Source organism: Oncorhynchus mykiss, chromosome 18 (assembly GCF_057628025.1).
Source record: "Oncorhynchus mykiss isolate SJ-2025 chromosome 18, ASM5762802v1, whole genome shotgun sequence".
In the NCBI taxonomy this organism is placed as follows: Eukaryota; Metazoa; Chordata; class Actinopteri; order Salmoniformes; family Salmonidae; genus Oncorhynchus; species Oncorhynchus mykiss.
This window is the reverse complement of record NC_143039.1, coordinates 19,537,467-19,555,456: the sequence shown is the minus strand read 5'-3', so window position 1 is coordinate 19,555,456 and position 17,990 is coordinate 19,537,467. Positions and strand designations below refer to the sequence as shown.

General features: G+C 39.5%; 1 protein-coding gene across 6 annotated transcripts in view; it reads left to right on the top strand.

The window, feature by feature from the left end:
- Positions 1-7,893: 7,893 nt before the first annotated feature.
- LOC110495636 (PTB domain-containing engulfment adapter protein 1) overlaps positions 7,894-17,990 on the top strand; it is a 39,952-nt gene continuing 29,855 nt past the window's right edge. For 3 of the 6 annotated variants that reach the window (XM_090207634.1, XM_090207638.1, XM_090207635.1), the window contains exon 1: positions 7,897-8,339. The gene's annotated coding sequence lies outside the window, so the exon portion shown is untranslated. Of the gene's footprint in view, positions 8,340-17,990 lie in introns of all 6 variants that reach the window. The other 3 variants (XM_090207637.1, XM_090207639.1, XM_090207636.1) reach the window with 3 other exon arrangements.

Genomic DNA, 17,990 nt, shown 5'->3' with positions numbered 1-17,990 from the left:
GTCATCATACTTCCACTGACCATAGGTTGACTAATGGATATGTAATCACACCACAGGTTGACTAATGGATATGTAATAATGACCACAGGTTGACTAATGGATATGTAATCACACCACAGGTTGACTAATGGATATGTAATAATGACCACAGGTTGACTAATGGATATGAAATCATGACCACAGGTTGACTAATGGATATGTAATCATGACCACAGGTTGACTAATGGATATGTAATCACACCACAGGTTGACTAATGGATATGTAATAATGACCACAGGTTGACTAATGGATATGTAATCACACCACAGGTTGACTGATGGATATGTAATCATGACCACAGTTTGACTAATGGATATATAATCACACCACAGGTTGACTAATGGATATGTAATAATGACCACAGGTTGACTAATGGATATGTAATAATGACCACAGGTTGACTAATGGATATGTAATAATGACCACAGGTTGACTAATGGATATGTAATCACGACCACAGGTTGACTAATGGATATGTAATCACACCACAGGTTGACTAATGGATATGTAATCACACCACAGGTTGACTAATGGATATGTAATCACACCACAGGTTGACTAATGGATATGTAATCACACCACAGGTTGACTAATGGATATGTAATCACACCACAGGTTGACTAATGGATATGTAATCACACCACAGGTTGACTAATGGATATGTAATCATGACCACAGGTTGACTAATGGACATGTAATAATGACCACAGGTTGACTAATGGATATGTAATAATGACCACAGGTTGACTAATGGACATGTAATAATGACCACAGGTTGACTAATGGATATGTAATCACAACCACAGGTTGACTAATGGATATGTAATCACAACCACAGGTTAACTAATGGATATGTAATCACACCACACGTTGACTAATGGATATGTAATCATGACCACAGGTTGACTAATGGATATGTAATCACACCACAGGTTGACTAATGGATATGTAATCATGACCACAGGTTGACTAATGGATATGTAATCATAACCACAGGTTGACTAATTGATATGTAATCATGACCACAGGTTGACTAATGGATATGTAATCACACCACAGGTTGACTAATGGATATGTAATCATGACCACAGGTTGACTAATGGATATGTAATCACACCACAGGTTGACTAATGGATATGTAATCACACCACAGGTTGACTAATGGATATGTAATCACACCACAGGTTGACTAATGGATATGTAATCACACCACAGGTTGACTAATGGATATGTAATCACACCACAGGTTGACTAATGGATATGTAATCATGACCACAGGTTGACTAATGGATATGTAATCATGACCACAGGTTGACTAATGGATATGTAATCAAGACCACAGGTTGACTAATTGATATGTAATCATGACCACAGGTTGACTAATGGATATGTAATCACACCACAGGTTGACTAATGGATATGTAATCATGACCACAGGTTGACTAATGGATATGTAATCACACCACAGGTTGACTAATGGATATGTAATCACACCACAGGTTGACTAATGGATATGTAATCACACCACAGGTTGACTAATGGATATGTAATCACACCACAGGTTGACTAATGATATGATATGTAAACTTGAGCGGTGCTAGCAGAATATTTGATCAAGGTGAGAGTCTAATATCAGCCATTAAATATAGATGAGAGGTCTATGATATGCAAATGTCAGTAATACAGCTCAGATTGGGTTTTGATTAATGTATCAAATGAGGTTGCTTAGTGACTGATATATAGATGAAGCTTGGTCAATGTGTACGGATCATCACAATAAATACATTCATGGAGCCGACCAACAATTGGGAATATGTCTGTTCTATGCATTTAGAGCCTTTTACATGTATAACTTTAATGACTACTCCTTTTATATAAGGTCATCCACTGAATACAGACATTGAATACAGAAACTGTAGCTCTCTTGCTGCCTCATGTACATTCATGAAAGGCACTGTGGCGCAAGTCTAAGAAATACAAGCAACGTGTTGTGCACAGTGTGCAGTCTGAACAATGTTGACATGATTATGAAATACTGTAGGAAGAGCTTTAACCCATGAATGGTAATTATAGACTGACCTTTAGAAAACATAGAGCTTTGAACATTTGCAAGTTGCAACATTGAACATCTTGATTTACAATATCACTGCTTAATCTGAAATCAAATCAAATCAGTGTGCTTGCGACTTGCTAAACTGTCAGAATGAATGAGCATGTTTGTTGTGACGTCTGGGTAAACAAACTCTAGAATATTGGAGGTTAATTAGTAGACTGTGTGTGTGTGTGTGTGTGTGTACGTGTGTGTGTACATGTATGTGTGTGTGTGTGTGTACATGTGTGTGTATATCTTGTCCGTATTTCCCGACTTTGCATCTGGATGGGACCATGCAACACTGATTTAGCACAATACGCATAATGAGTTTGGTTTGGCCAATTAGAAACCCTAATCATCGTGGTATGAGAACACAGAACGGCCAATCTCAGCGTAGACAGGTGATTAAAGTGTTCCGTGATCACCATATTGATTGTGAGGAGCACTTTGATGTCCCCAGAGGCCTATTTCATTGACGTGTTACAGGAATGTATAGGAACCTACAGAGAAAGACGCTGCTCAATAAGCACGTTCAACCGTTCCAACTGTTTCATTCAGTTGAGGATCAAGAACACAGAATCCTTTTTCACAGTGAACTACTGTGACTCATCACATACGCTGCTGTTACTGTTCATTATCTACCCTGTTGCCTGGTAACCTTTATCCCTACCTATATGTACATATCCACCTCAATTACCTCGTACCCCTGCACATGGACTCGGTATTGGTACCCCGTGTATAGCAGCCATGTTTACTCATTGTGTATTTATTCCTTGCATTTTATTTTTCTATTATTTCTCTTGTTTTCTCTCTGCGTTGTTGGGAAGGGCCCGTAAATAAGCATCTCACTGTCTACCTACACCTGTTGTGTACAAAGCATGTGACAAATCAAATTGTTCCATAGTAGCGGATATGAGTTATATACAGTACCAGTTAAACGTTTGGACACACCTACTGATTCAAGGGTTAGTCTTTATGTTTCATTATTGTCTACATTGTAGAATAATAGTGAAGACATCTCAACTATGAAATAACACATATGTAATCATGTAGTAACCAAAAAAGTGTTAATCAAATGGATATATATTTTAGATTTTAGATTCTTCAAAGTAGCCACCCTTTGCTTTGATGACAGCTTTGCACACTCTTGGTATTCTCTCAACCAGCTTCATGAGGCAGTCACCTGGAATGCTCCACAATCGGGTGGTTGTGGAGACCAGGTCATCTGATGCAGCACTCCATCACTCTCCTTCTTGGTCAAATAGCCCTTACACAGCCTGGAGGTGTGTTTTGAGTCATTGTCCTGTTGAAAACCAAATGATAGTCCCACTAAGCGCAAACCAGATGGAATGGTGTATTGCTGCAGAATGCTGTGGTAGCCATGCTGGTTAAGTGTGCCTTGAATTCTAAATAAATCACTGACAGTGTCACCAGCAAAGCACCCCCACACCATCACACCTCCTCCATGCTTCATGGTGGGAAACACACATGTGGAGATCATCCGTTCATCTACTCTGCGTCTCACAGAAACACGGCGGTTGGAACCAAAAATCTCAAATTTGGACTCATCAGACCAAAGGACAGATTTCCACCGGTCTACTGTCCATTGCTTGTGTTTCTTGGCCCAAGCAAGTCTCTTCTTTTTATTGTGTCCTTTGCAGCAATTCAACCATGAAAGCCTGATTCAAGCAGTCTCCTTTGAACAGTTGATGTTGAGATGTGTCTGTTACTTGAACTCTGTGAAGCATTTATTTGGGCTGCAATCTGAGGTGTAGTTAATTGCGGATTTCTGAGGTGCAGTTAACTCTAATTAACTTATCCCCTGCAGCAGAGGTAACTATGCGTCTGCCTTTCCTGTGCTGGCCTCATGAGAGCCAGTTTCATCATAGCGCTTGATGGTTTTTGTGACTGTACTTGAAGAAACTTTAACAGTTCTTGACATTTTCCAGATTGACTGACCTTCATGTCTTAAAGTAATGATGGACTGTCGCTTCTCTTTGTTTATTTGAGCTGTTCTTTCCATAATATGGAATTGGTCTTTTCCCAAATAGGGCTATTTTCTGTTTGCCAACCCTACCTGTCACAACACAACTGATTTGCTCAAACACATTAAGAAGGAAAGAAATTCCACAAATGTACTTTTAACAAGGCACACATGTTAATTGAAATGCATTCCAGGTGACTACCTCATTAATCTGGTTGAGAGAATAAGAGTGTGCAAAGCTGTCATCAAGGCAAAGGGTGGCTACTTTGAAGAATCTTAAATATAAAATATATGTGTATTTGTTTAACACTTTTTTTGGTTACTAAATGATTCCACATGGGTTATTTCCTTTTTTGATGTCTTCACTATTATTCTACACTATTATTTCTGTAAAAAATAGTAAAAATAAAGAAAAACCATGAAATAAGTAGGCGTGTTCAAATGTTTGACTGGTAATGTGTATCAGAACAGTTGGACACTGATTGGTTTTTCACGCAGTCATAAGAATTCTAGTACATACTGAATCATATATCTGTGTGCATTAGTTAAATTGTCCTCTCATTGCTGCATTTTCCATGCTCTACAGGTCATGCCATAAAAAGCCTTAGCTCTAAAATGATTTAAGTGTACTTTGAAAGGCATTGACAATAAATCAGCTTTTATGATGAAGTAGTGAATATTGACTATGCATACATTTAATTTCTTCCTTAATACAATCCCAACAGGTATTCCAGCCAACTCCTGACTTCTTCTCAACATTTTAACCAGTGGGGGCTGCTGAGGGGAGGATGGCACATAATAACAGAGCGAATGGAAATGAATCAAACACATGGTAACCATGGTAACCACGTGTTTGATGTATTTGATACCATTCCACCTATTCCACTCCAGCCATTATCACGCGCACGTCCTCCCCAATTAAGGTGCCACCTGTGAATTTAACTGTGATTTTAACCTTTCAAAGTCCTATATTTATGTTCCATTAAAATATAATTCATTTGTCTTACTTACCTCGACACTTCTCAACTTTCTGTTGCAGGTTTTGCTCAACACCAATGATGCAGTTCATTTCAATCCACTTTATTGTAGTGTATGCATAATGATATCCTCTTTGAAATATTGCTCAAGGCGTTACAGAATACACCGTTGTATGTAATAATACAGGCACCACTCTCACTTCAGTGCGTGCCATGTTGCGTTATGCTATGTGGGTCAATGGGTCCATCTGTTCCTTGTTTGGTGATGTGTTCTTCGTGCAGCCCATTTCCTATTCTTCGTCTGATGGAGATTCTAATGATGATGCATTGACACACAATCAGCCATCGATCTGAATGGGGAGCCCTTTCAGACAGGCAAAATTGCCATGAAAATTGCTGTCATCAGTTGTTTCCGTACAACTACATGAGCTGGTTTTGGGTTTGATCTGCTATGGGCAGTTTGCAGACATAATCAGACATAGGACGATAGGAAAAGAGAATGCATGTCTTTTTCAGTGAATTACATTCAAATATGTTCAGTTGTTATAGCCACATTGAAGCAGAACAGATTCATGTTCTCAAAGAGGCACAGTATTCAAAACCTCTCTCTCTACTGAGTGTAATGATTGCCAGGCCGAGGTAAAATATAAATCCCAAGATGTTCAAAATAAACCAGCCTATGACCGTGACAGTGGACTTTCTCAGCAAGCAGCCTGATACATGATCTTTCCCAAGGGGGGTTATAGCGCAATGCTCTCTCAAGCTGAGTTACTCTGTTATGATTAAGTGAATCACTAGAGGGAAACAGACAACATGAAAACATAGAGGAGCTTTTCAATTCCACCATGTCACCTCACCTGTCATCACCCCTCCTCTCTCCTCTGTCCCAGTTTTCAGTTAAAATGTGACTACTTTGAAAAGTGTGTATATTTAGATAGTTACACTCCTATTCCCAAAATAGTTCAGACATTCATTGATATAGGCTAGTCTAACTAGAGCGAAGGAAAAACTTAAGCACTATGCTTATGCATATTTGTAATAGCCTATTATGCTAATATGCACCCTCCATCATCAGTGGCAATGTTAGCATGTCAATCTTGGTGGGGCAAAACACTTTTTTGGGGGGGGGGGGGGCATGCCAGCAAAACCACTACACAACACAACACTAAACAATTAATTGAACAATGACAGTAACAAACGGTGCCCAAAAACTATTAGGACCTATATGAAGCTGTCCCAACAGCAGTCCCAACACCTTACCACCGCTACACCTGTCTTTCAGCGGAACCTTGTCTGGCAGTGAAACAGTTCATTCAGCCTCATTTATTGCCTTTAAAAAAAACATAGCGGATATGGCTGACTTGCTTAAACAAATGTGGTTTCTACTGACAATTGAGATGTACAAACTATGGCATAAGGGAATGATGAGTGGATAAGAGGCAATCCCTAATTTAGATAAAGACATTAATGAACGAGCTAGGACGAACGTAGTCAATATAACTAACTATCTGTTCAACACTTTTGAAATGTACAGCGACAGAATTCAGAACAAGGGCCGTTCTTACAGTATTCTCCCTGTACACCAAGTCAGAGCCATATGATAAATAAAAGGGGCATATAAGCAGACAGTGAAAGCTTGTACAATATTCGATGAGGACATTTCTCTAAAACAGGCTACCTCCAAGTCAGAACAGTAGGCTATGTTATGAGGGGGAAAAGGACACAATTATTAGGGTGAGGCACATGGGCTACTAACAGCTTACTACACAACACACACTTAGTATTACTTTCTTAGCTACAGTATACATATCTCCCTGGCATATTGCATCATTTATGCAGCAGCATGCAATACATTTTTGTTGTGCTATGCTCACTTTAACAGCAAAGTGGCACGGTGGTCCTTCCTGTGGGCAAATTTGGTCATCAAACTGGATTTATGTCATCTCTGGATTTATGGTGCTTTCAAGACAACTGGGAACTCTGAAAAAAACAAGGTTGAATCATGACGTCAGTGATCTTGAGGTCGGAGCTCTAGAAAGAGCCCGAGTTCCCAACTTGAAATTCCGAGTTGGATGAACGTTCAAAACGTATTTTTTATTTTTTGTTGAATTTGCGATTTCCAACTTGTTGTGTAATGTTTATGTCCAATGACCGATGAGCACCGATATGTTTTATCTATCATTTCTCTTCATATGACAATGATTGAAAAGGATTTGCCAGTAGATTGTCGACTTGATTCCTGATGATGACTGATTGTCTAACTTGCTATTTGATCATTACAATCAAAGATACGGTAGATATAACATGATTTGACGTCATTTTATGCGTGACCTTGAGCCTTCTTGGATGGGCATTTCTAATGTAAATCTATGGCATCACCAAAGGGGCTTGAATTTTTAGAGCTCACCCTGTAGATTTTTCGGTGATGTGGTGTCCCCATGAATGACAGAACACTGAGCCAATCACGGCGCAGCTAGAGAACATTACCAACCCTATGCTCTGTATGTTCTGCTGGCTGCCCCTCCCACCACCACAGAAAACACTGAGCTAGACTGAAACACCTGCATTTTGGAGCTGCCTTACTCAAGAAAGTAAAAAATAGGCCATGTTTGTATGTGGCTTTATTACCTCAGTTATATATATATATTTTACATTGTTTGTAAACTGATATGTGACTAGTATTAATGCCAAAATAACATGCAAAACAGGCGACAACAAAAATATATATAAATATTGTTTTAGCTAAAGAGGTGGGGCATAAAACAGATGGGGCTGCACCTGCGCTGAATGACGGGTCGCCACTGCCCATGATAAACAATCATGTCAACTGTTTCTCTGCTGGGGCTGTGCAATGCTGTAATCTACTGCTCTGTCTCAAGTTATTTAGAAAGGCTAGAAGTCTTCCCATGTTTTTTGAAATCACAAAAGTTATTTTTGCCAGAGAAAGAGATATTTGACTGCAATAGACTATCTTCTATTATCAAAGCATATGATCAGTTTCAGTTTTAATCCCAAGCGACTTTTTCATTATATAATGTTATGTGCGTGATCAATTTAAATGGAAAGTTGTTCAATTGCAGCGGAATTGTGGATTTTTAAATACTTGGGTTGACGTCACTAAACTTTTCAAGAAGCGGTGCGCGCCGTCCGCGTTTGTGAATAGAGACAGAACAGAACCGTGCATGAACGAGAGAGAGCTGGGCGACAAGGAGACCGTACAAAACAAGGACTCTTTCACTTCATTCGGTGGGTTAATGTTTTCTTTCTCTTTTCTCTGTAGCCTATTAGGAAAAGGGGGAATGCATAGGCCACTTTTTGTGCAGACTTTTAAGTTTTCCTATGAGTTAGCCTATAACTAACGATGTTATGGCATTTTTGTTTCATTGTATTGCTGGTTCGATTAAACTGAACACAATGTCTGCTGTTTTTGACAGCGCTGCGTTAATATACTCACTGTTTTTGTTATGCCGGGATTTCTTGCTGAATGGATTCTGCTGGAATAGGCTACGTTGTGTTTTTGCTTTTCTTATTTGTCTAACTATGGCAGGTGTCATTAAAGCGATTTTTCATGACTGATTTCAGACACGTTCTAAGAAGAGCTACACACGTGCTTATTTAAAAATATAAATTTTTAAATACTCAGTATTTACAAATGAGTAAACAGCCAGAGTTAAAATAAACAACGTTGTAGTGAAAAAGGGGTTAATTTGTTGAAGGGTCACATGTAATGTTTAAATAGCTATAGGCTATGTTGAATACAGGTTGTTTTTTAAAGACCTTAAAAATACATTAAGGGAGCATCTTCCTTTTAGCAAGGTTTGTAATGTGCAGCACACTGGTGTGTGAGCAGATCTGGCCATTCTAGGTCACTGTGGGTTATTGTGTTGCGCAACATTTTAATAGAGCAAAACGTTGAGTTTTAAGTGTCTCTCTTCCCCATTGTTTGACTGAAGCAGAGCTGGCCCGTGATGATAAAAGTTCTGCTTGAGGCAAGAGCTTGAATTAGAAGATGTTCCCTGAACTGTATTCACCCAATGAGAATGTCCTCTTTAACCCCAAGAACAAGGCTTTATAGCAGAAGTTAAAACAGCCTGCAGGACAAATGCAAAAAGAGTAAATGATAATGAAGAGTTTTTTTTCTGCTCTAGACATGGAGCTTTGCAGCACCATGCTGTGATAGCTGATATCTCTAACAGTCCTGCACTCTATACACACTAATAGACAGAGTGCTGCTTCTCCAATTTCAAACCTAACCACGTTAAATGCTCCCCTCTCTAAAGCTGCCGAATTTCACTTTGTTGATGCAAGCCACGCATGACTCTGATGCAGCCAGGACTGCTTTGCTGGAGTCCACATGGACCACACGTGTCAATCAATCAATCAATCAATCAAATGTATTTACAAAGCCCTTTTTACATCAGCAGTGCTTAAACAGAAACCCAGCCTAAGCCTGGCTAAGTCTAGTTTTTACCTTTTTTAATCAGCAACTGGTTCAGAATAAACTTAGTTTAGTGAGCTGGCTCTATGGCCAATTGATCAGACAATTAGGCTACAAGGAGTTATTGATAACAGCAGAAAACTCAGACAAGCACTGGACTCTACATTTATTTACAGATATTGTATGCTGCCACTGTTCGTACAGCCCTCACTGTCACATGGAATCAGTGCTCTGCTTTGTCTTGTGCTGAGGATGGCACCTGCTGCTGGATCCCTGTTTCTCCTCTCTTTATAATCATTAGCAGTACTCTAAGGCTCAAGTGAACCTGAAGCGGTGGCCAGGGCAATCCCATGCTGCTTGGTTAGCGCATCACTGTCAAATTAAACCCCTCGTTTGCTTCGTGGTCTGTCCTGACCACGGAGACGTCAATCCACCTGCCCTCTACAAACAGACATTTCCAGGCATCTCCCAGGGGTTGTAGTGACCTTTTACCTGAGGCTCCTTCCTACTTCCTGTGGGGATTCTGATGCTGCTGGCTCTACCTGCTGCTCTCTAGGAGAAGAAGCATCAGCATCACACAAGTCTGTCTGACAGCAGCACCCTACTCAGCTGTCAGAACACATTTATTCTCAAAGCAGGAGGAAGCTTAAGCACCCTGTGAAGAAGTTTCAACTCAAGTGAATCCATAGTAATACTGGCTAGTTATGGTTCTCTACCTTTATGTAACAGCATTAATGTCTTCCATATTAAGGTGGACTTCATAGACCAGTAAATGGATGCTGTTTTTGACGGTGCAATACACCACATAGCTCCATTATACTTGTCTGGACTTGCAGGCTGTTGAGGGTTTTACTATACTGTAGTTTTGGCATTCTCATTAGAAGGATAGCGGTTTAATTGGCTGAGCTTGATTAAGTGTTATTTCATAAACTGATATTAATTACGGGCTGCTGAACAGTTTGGCGATCAATGCTCTATAATGAAGATGCTTAGGCTAATTAATTGGTCATGTCGACTGGTGAGAGACTCGTCCTGAAACGATTGATAGTAAAAGAGTGATGCTCGATAGTGTCTGGCCGGCTGCCAATATGAGCACCTGTATTAAACCACTTTCTCACTGAAAAGTATTTTGTCATTCAGCCCAGAGAAAATGGAATCAGATCAGTTTGTATTGAGACTGTTTGGTCATGAAGGCCTATTTCTGTGTGCTTGAATCTGTTTTTTCCTGATTGGAAAGATGTGGCTCGTGTTAGTCAGCAGTACCTATATCTCTGAGTGATTTGTTTCAACATTTTCTTAAAAGTTTTAAAAGTTTTAAAAAGATTGACATCACACAGCGCTGTTAATTCAGACTCAATACTCGAGTTATAATATTTCATTCTTTGCTCATATAGAACGATTTGTGACTGGCCATAGAAATATGATCTATAGATTATATTTCTATGTGATTGGCTCTTTCTAGAGTCTGGAGAGAATTATGCTTCTGCATATAAATTATAGACATTTATTCATCTCCATTTTCCACTTGATTGGAAAGCTTTATTGATTAAAAAAATGAGCAGCACAAAATGGGACATTTCTCATTTATGAATTGACTTGTTTTAATGGCGGCAGCATCTCATTAAAAACGCCTGAACTGCCTTCACTCATTCATTATGGAGACTGCTGCAAGTTCTTTTGAAAATGGTCAGTTTAAACAGTTATTTAAAGTTAAAGGAATCAAATGAAATCAAAGTTCAAAACAAATCTAATAAACTTTTTTTAAAGTACACACTCCAGGCTCAAAGCTCATTGCCTTTAAAACGAATTCTGTAAATAAAGACAAACTCTGCAGCGATTTGATTGAGTCCCCAGAACACTGTGGCTCCACACTGACATTCCTTTAGGGAAATACAAGGAGTGTTTAGACTGGACTTGTTCACCATCCATGCATGAATGGAATTGGATGTCGTTTTCCAATTATCTTATGCGACTATGTTGGGTTTCCCAGTGAGTGCTTTGAATTAGATTTGAATTCCACTTGAATTCCACAGTGGGCCAACTTCACTGGCATGCACCTATTTCACTGTCTGGGAGACAGTATATCGACTGATGTGCTCCAGAAGTCAGAAGTGTAACATTTATGCAATACACAATGAGGAACTGTGTGTGTAGCGTGTGCATAGTGTTTTCTTACGCATACTTTTCATACATAAACATTGTTTCGATCATAAAAGATAAGATATATATCAGTTTTTAATACTGGAGGAACTAACATGCAGTAATTAAGCAATAAGGCATGAGGGGATGTGAGATATGGATAATATACCATGACCAAGGGCTGCTCTTTTCACGAAGCAACGCGGAGTGCCTGGAGACAGCCCTTAGCCGTGGTAAATTGGCCATATACCATAAACCCCCGAGGTGCCTTATTGCTATTATAAACTGGTTACCAACGTAATTAGAGCAGTAAAAATAAATGTTTTGACATACCCGTGGCATACGGTCTGATATACCACGGCTGTCAGCCAATCAGCATTCAGGGCTCGAACCACCCAGTTTATAATGGTGAATAATGTTGCTTTCTCTGTCTCGACCACAGTTGTCAATGAGGTATGAGCACAATACTATTGTTCTACTACTCTGTCCTTAATCAATCAAATCAAGAGAATGCGTCAAATCCTTATTTGAAGTGCATTTTAAATCGCAACACACAACATTAAAACAACCAAATGAAGGAGAAATGAGCTCTTTAATATTGGTTGTTTCCAGTCACCAGTATAATGATCTAATTCATCCTCATGGTATAGTGAGTCCCCTGTACACTGCTCAGTCATAATTCTCTCCTGAGGCAGAAGCACATTAATCACCTCATTGCTTTGGTTTGGCAGGTGTCCTTCCTATGACACACACAGATTAATGATTGAAATAACCCAATTGATCTGCGTAGAGGTGGCTAAAAAGGCCCGTGTCCCAAAGTAAGCAGAGAAAACAAATGAAATGGAAATGTTGACAGAGCGAGAAGTCATGGTAAAACATAAAACTGGCTTCAATCTTGTTTTATATTGTTGTGAAGAACAGTTGTAATTGTTTTGTTAGTGAGCGTATTGAGTCTGTGGTCCCACTTTGCTGTAATCCAATTGGCTTTTCTTTTAAACAGGTCAGCCATATTGTTTGAGTGGAAAAGCCTGAAACCCCAAATCCTGCCCTCCTTTGACTCATATCATTCTAACCAGACTAATATTACTCTAGTTTCTACTGTATCATGATGATCCTAACCAGACTAATATTGCTCTAGTTTCTACTGTATCATGATGATCCTAACCAGACTAATATTGCGCTAGTTTCTACTGTATCGTGATGATCCTAACCAGACTAATATTGCTCTAGTTTCTACCGTATCATGATGATCCTAACCAGACTAATATTACTCTAGTTTCTACTGTATCGTGATGATCCTAACCAGACTAATATTACTCTAGTTTCTACTGTATCATGATGATCCTAACCAGACTAATATTACTCTAGTTTCTACCGTATCATGACGATCCTAACCAGACTAATATTACTCTAGTTTCTACTGTATCATGATGATCCTAACCAGACTAATATTACTCTAGTTTCTACTGTATCGTGATGATCCTAACCAGACTAATATTGCTCTAGTTTCTACTGTATCATGATGATCCTAACCAGACTAATATTACTCTAGTTTCTACTGTATCATGATGATCCTAACCAGACTAATATTACTCTAGTTTCTACTGTATCATGATGATCCTAACCAGGCTAATATTACTCTAGTTTCTACTGTATCGTGATGATCCTAACCAGACTAATATTGCTCTAGTTTCTACTGTATCATGATGATCCTAACCAGACTAATATTACTCTAGTTTCTACCGTATCATGATGATCCTAACCAGACTAATATTACTCTAGTTTCTACTGTATCATGATGATCCTAACCAGACTAATATTGCTCTAGTTTCTACTGTATCATGATGATCCTAACCAGACTAATATTACTCTAGTTTCTACTGTATCATGATGATCCTAACCAGACTAATATTACTCTAGTTTCTACTGTATCGTGATGATCCTAACCAGACTAATATTGCTCTAGTTTCTACCGTATCATGATGATCCTAACCAGACTAATATTACTCTAGTTTCTACTGTATCATGATGATCCTAACCAGACTAATATTACTCTAGTTTCTACTGTATCATGATGATCCTAACCAGACTAATATTACTCTAGTTTCTACTGTATCATGATGATCCTAACCAGACTAATATTACTCTAGTTTCTACTGTATCATGATGATCCTAACCCGACTAATATTACTCTAGTTTCTACTGTATCGTGATGATCCTAACCAGACTAATATTACTCTAGTTTCTACTGTATCATGATGATCCTAACCAGACTAATATTGCTCTAGTTTCTACTGTATCGTGATGATCCTAACCAGACTAATATTGCGCTAGTTTCTACTGTATCGTGATGATCCTAACCAGACTAATATTACTCTAGTTTCTACTGTATCATGATGATCCTAACCAGACTAATATTGCTCTAGTTTCTACTGTATCGTGATGATCCTAACCAGACTAATATTGCTCTAGTTTCTACTGTATCATGATGATCCTAACCAGACTAATATTACTCTAGTTTCTACTGTATCATGATGATCCTAACCAGACTAATATTACTCTAGTTTCTACTGTATCGTGATGATCCTAACCAGACTAATATTGCTCTAGTTTCTAACTGTATCGTGATGATCCTAACCAGACTAATATTGCTCTAGTTTCTACTGTATCGTGATGATCCTAACCAGACTAATATTGCTCTAGTTTCTACTGTATCATGATGATCCTAACCAGACTAATATTACTCTAGTTTCTACTGTATCGTGATGATCCTAACCAGACTAATATTGCTCTAGTTTCTACTGTATCATGATGATCCTAACCAGACTAATATTGCTCTAGTTTCTACCGTATCATGATGATCCTAACCAGACTAATATTGCTCTAGTTTCTACTGTATTATGATGATCCTAACCAGACTAATATTACTCTAGTTTCTACTGTATCATGATGATCCTAACCAGACTAATATTACTCTAGGTTCTACTGTATCATGATGATCCTAACCAGACTAATATTACTCTAGTTTCTACTGTATCGTGATGATCCTAACCAGACTAATATTGCTCTAGTTTCTACTGTATCGTGATGATCCTACCCAGACTAATATTGCTCTAGTTTCTACTGTATCGTGATGATCCTAACCAGACTAATATTGCTCTAGTTTCTACTGTATCGTGATGATCCTAACCAGACTAATATTGCTCTAGTTTCTACTGTATCGTGATGATCCTAACCAGACTAATATTGCGCTAGTTTCTACTGTATCATGATGATCCTAACCAGACTAATATTGCTCTAGTTTCTACTGTATCATGATGATCCTAACCAGACTAATATTACTCTAGTTTCTACTGTATCGTGATGATCCTAACCAGACTAATATTGCTCTAGTTTCTACTGTATCATGATGATCCTAACCAGACTAATATTGCTCTAGTTTCTACTGTATCGTGATGATCCTACCCAGACTAATATTGCTCTAGTTTCTACTGTATCGTGATGATCCTAACCAGACTAATATTGCTCTAGTTTCTACTGTATCGTGATGATCCTAACCAGACTAATATTGCTCTAGTTTCTACTGTATCGTGATGATCCTAACCAGACTAATATTGCTCTAGTTTCTACCGTATCATGATGATCCTAACCAGACTAATATTGCTCTAGTTTCTACTGTATCATGATGATCCTAACCAGACTAATATTACTCTAGTTTCTACTGTATCATGATGATCCTAACCAGACTAATATTACTCTAGTTTCTACTGTATCATGATGATCCTAACCAGACTAATATTACTCTAGTTTCTACTGTATCATGATGATCCTAACCAGACTAATATTACTCTAGTTTCTACTGTATCGTGATGATCCTAACCAGACTAATATTGCTCTAGTTTCTACTGTATCGTGATGATCCTAACCAGACTAATATTGCTCTAGTTTCTACTGTATCGTGATGATCCTAACCAGACTAATATTGCTCTAGTTTCTACTGTATCGTGATGATCCTAACCAGACTAATATTGCTCTAGTTTCTACTGTATCATGATGATCCTAACCAGACTAATATTACTCTAGTTTCTACCGTATCAAGGTGAATACCTTCTCTGTCGTTGATACACACTCTACCCCTGCATCAAATGCTGAAGAAAAGTAAAAAGGTACTTCAAATGGAGACATGGCCAGCAAGATGGATGGCAGAGCACAATGGATCACTTCTCTAGGACACTCAGGGAAGAGGAACAAAACAAGTTCACCCTTGAGCTGAGTCATGTGAATATGATGTACTAGTGTTGTAGAAAGGAACTCTAAGGGGCCAGACATAGTACTTGGGAGTCTGAAGTACAATGATGTTTCAGCCAGTGTTGCAGTAGTTCTCCAGGTGCAGGAGATATTTAAGTGTAGCCCCCAGTGGTTTAATGTAGGATCTCGGCAGAGGGGGCTCTGATCCAAGACCCGTTCATTAGAGTGCAACTTCTCTTTGAAGCACATATGATGACCTAGGAATGTTGAACTTTAATGATTGGGAAAAAGCTGACCTTAGACCAGAGTGCTCTGATTGGATTCCCCTCTGCCTGAGGAGCGAGGAGGGCTTTTAGGTTGGGATCTGGGTAGAGAAAACTGATCTAGGGTCAGTTCAATGTGTTCTTCTCTCTGAAGAATGAGATGGGCCAGGAGTGTTCTCAGTCTTATGACTTTAGGGTCACATTCCCCTTATGACGCTACATGACCAGAAGTATGTGGGCACCTACTCGTCGAACATCTCATTCTAAAATCGTGGGCATTAATATGGAGATGGTTCCCCCCTTTGCTGCTGTAACCTTCTGGGAAGGTTTTCCACTAGCTGTTGGAACAGAGGTCAGGGCTCTGTACAGGCCAGTGAAGTTCTTCCACACCGATCTCAACAAACCATTTCTGTATGGACCTCACTTTGTGCACGGGGGGCATTGTCATGCTGAAACAGGAAAGTGCCTTCACCAAACTGTTGCCACGAAGTTGGAAGTACAGAATCGTCTAGAATATCAATGTATGCTGTAGCGTTAAGATTTCCCTTCACTGGAACTAAGGGGACTAGCCCGAACCATGAAAACAGCCCCAGACCATTGTTGTTCCTCATCCACCAAACCTTAGTTGGCACTATGCATTGGGGCAGGTAGCGTTCTTCTGGCATCCGCCAAACCCAGATTTGTCTGTCGGACTGCCAGATGATGAAGCGTGGTTCATCACTCCAGAGAACACGTTTCCACTGCTCCAGAGTCCAATGGCAGCGAGCTTTACACCACTCCAGCTGACACTTGGCATTGTGCATGGTGATCTTAGGCTTGTGTGCGGCTGCTCGGCCATGAAAACCCATTTCATGAAGCTCCCGACGAACAGCTTGTGTGCTGACGTTGCTTACAGAGGCAGTTTACACCTCGGTAGTGAGTGTTGCAACTGAGGACAGACGATTTTTACACACTAAGCGCTTCAGCACTCGACGGGTCCCGTTCTGTGAGCTTGTGTGGCCTACCACTTTGCGTCTGAGCCGTTGTTACTCCAAGACGTTTCCACTTCACAATAACAGCACTTACAGTTGATCAGGGCAGCTCTAGCAGGGCAGAAATATGACTAAAGACTTGTTGGAAAGGTGGCATCCTATGACGGTGCCACGTTGAAAGTCACTGAGCTCTTCAGTAAGGCCATTCTGCTGCCAATGTTTGTCTATGGAGATTGCATGGCTGTGTGCTTGATATGTATACACCTATAAGCAACGGGTGTAGCTGAAATAGCCAAATCCACTAATTTGAAGTGGTGTCCTCATACTTTTGGGTATGTAGTGTATCTCCCAGCACCCACCTCACCCAGACCTCTGTTTGCAACACTGGGTGGGGACCACTGCTTCACAGAAAAACACTGAGGGTGCACTTCAATAGCCATAGCTTGGCAGTGTGTGGACACAGACCAGGGTAATGTTGAGGTATGGGCAGGTCTAAAATAGATCAAATGACTTCACAGTGCTGTATTTGTATTAATGAATGATTAGATCTATTATTCTGTTAATAAAATAGGACATTACGTGATATACCAGATCAGTATCTCAGCAATTACAATGCTTGTTTTAGACTGGGCGGTGTGCGTGTTGCTCAATTTCCTTTCGCGTTGGAGAAACAGGAAGGGATTTCCGGGGGCTGACAGAAATGGGACTTGGGTCTGATTTGAACCAAAATCCTATATGCCTGTCTACCACAGGATATAAAATCCATCTTATCATGGCCTGTCTGTGTGCTTTGATCCAGTTAATGGATATCGGTGGCTTGGTAATGTTTCACAATAGT